Consider the following 1785-nt stretch of genomic DNA (forward strand, 5'->3'; position numbering starts at 1 on the left):
GAAAAATGAGGTGGGAGCTGAGGGAGAATGGGAGACCTATTGGACCATCATGCAGGTCTGATTCTGACTAAAGAAGCGAGGGAAGAAGACAGGTTAGGTCAGCGGTTCTCAACCTGTGGGTCACGACCCTTTGGGAGTCGAACAACCCTTTCACAGGGGTCGCCTAAGACCATTGGAAAACACATATATAATTACATATTGTTTTTGTGATTAATCACTATGCTTTAATTATGTTCAATTTGTAACAATGAAATTGGGGGTTACCACAACATGAGGAACTGTATTAAAGGGTCACGGCATTAGGAAGGTTGAGAACCACTGGGTTAGGTGGAAGCATCTTTGACTGCAGTGCAGTTTTAAGAAAAGTTCAGTAAGGTTGTCTGGGAGTCTTTAAACAAAATCACCCAGCAGGGGAGTCCCGTCTTCCAGAAATGGGCCTGCTTTAGTATTACCATCACACGTTCATTGCAGGGAAACCTTTGGGAAGTGTCGCTTTAGTGAAGAATTTTAGAGCACAGATGAAACATCCATTAACAGGAGAATAAAATGTGGGTTATTTATCAACAGACGAGTGGATTAGAAAACTGTGGTACATCTACACAATGGAATACTACACTGCTGTAAAAAAGAAGAATTCTTACCATTTGCAACAGCATGGATGGAACTGAAGAGCATTATGCTAACCAAAATAAGCCAGTCAGAGAATGATAAATATCACATGATCTCACTCATTTGTGGAATATAATGAACAGAATAAACTGAGGAACAAAAATAGAACCAGAGACATAGAAGCATCGAACAGACTGTACAACCTATGAGGGAAGGCAGGGGATGAGGGGGTAAGAGATCAACCAAAGGACTTGTATGCATGCATATGAGCATAACCAATGGACACAGACAGTAGAGGGTAAGGGCTTGTGCTGGAGGGTGGGGGTGGCCGGGGAGAGGTCAATGGGGGGAAAATGAGACTCACTTAATACTTTAAACAATAAAGACTTTAAATTAAAAAATGTGGGTTATTTATATAATGTAATACTACTCAGCAATAAAAGGGAACACACTACAGATATGTGCAACAATAAGGACCAATCCACAAAACATGCCGAGTGAAAAATCAGACACAAAAGACCACATGAAATTCTACAATAGGAAAAACTAAAGTGGCAGAAAGCAAATCACTGATTGTCTGGGATCAGGGATGGGAGAAGATGAATTATAAAGGGACACAAAAGACCTTTTGGAAATGATGAAAATATTCAATATCCTATTACAATGATGATTATGTGACTGTTTGCATTTGTCAACTCAGCAGTCTGTATATTACTAAAATGAGTACTTTATTATATATAAATTATCTTTAAAATTTACTTAAGCAAAGAATTGTAATAGAGATTGCTTTGCTGCACTCAATATCCTGTCCCTCTTCTTCAGTAACAATACTCTTATTTGGGGACAGCAATTCACTGAGCTGAAACACTACATTCCTCAACCTCCCCTGCAGCTAGATATGCCCATGTGACTAAGCTCCTTAGCAAGCACAAATGCTATGTTGAACTTCTAAGGGGATAGCTTAAAGGGAGCTGACTGGTCTGGGAAAAAACAACCTTTTGTCTTCCACTACTTCTAATTGCAGCCTGGCATACAGATATAATGGATTGGACTCCAAGAGCCATCTTAGAACATGAGGTAACTCTCAGGAAGGAAGTTGATAGTGAAGATGGTGGCACCAAGAAATTGGAGCTTAGGTGCCAGAGTGATGCCAGGGAATCACCATACCAGACCTTG

Source organism: Myotis lucifugus, unplaced genomic scaffold, assembly GCF_000147115.1.
Source record: "Myotis lucifugus unplaced genomic scaffold, Myoluc2.0 scaffold_4, whole genome shotgun sequence".
In the NCBI taxonomy this organism is placed as follows: domain Eukaryota; kingdom Metazoa; phylum Chordata; class Mammalia; order Chiroptera; family Vespertilionidae; genus Myotis; species Myotis lucifugus.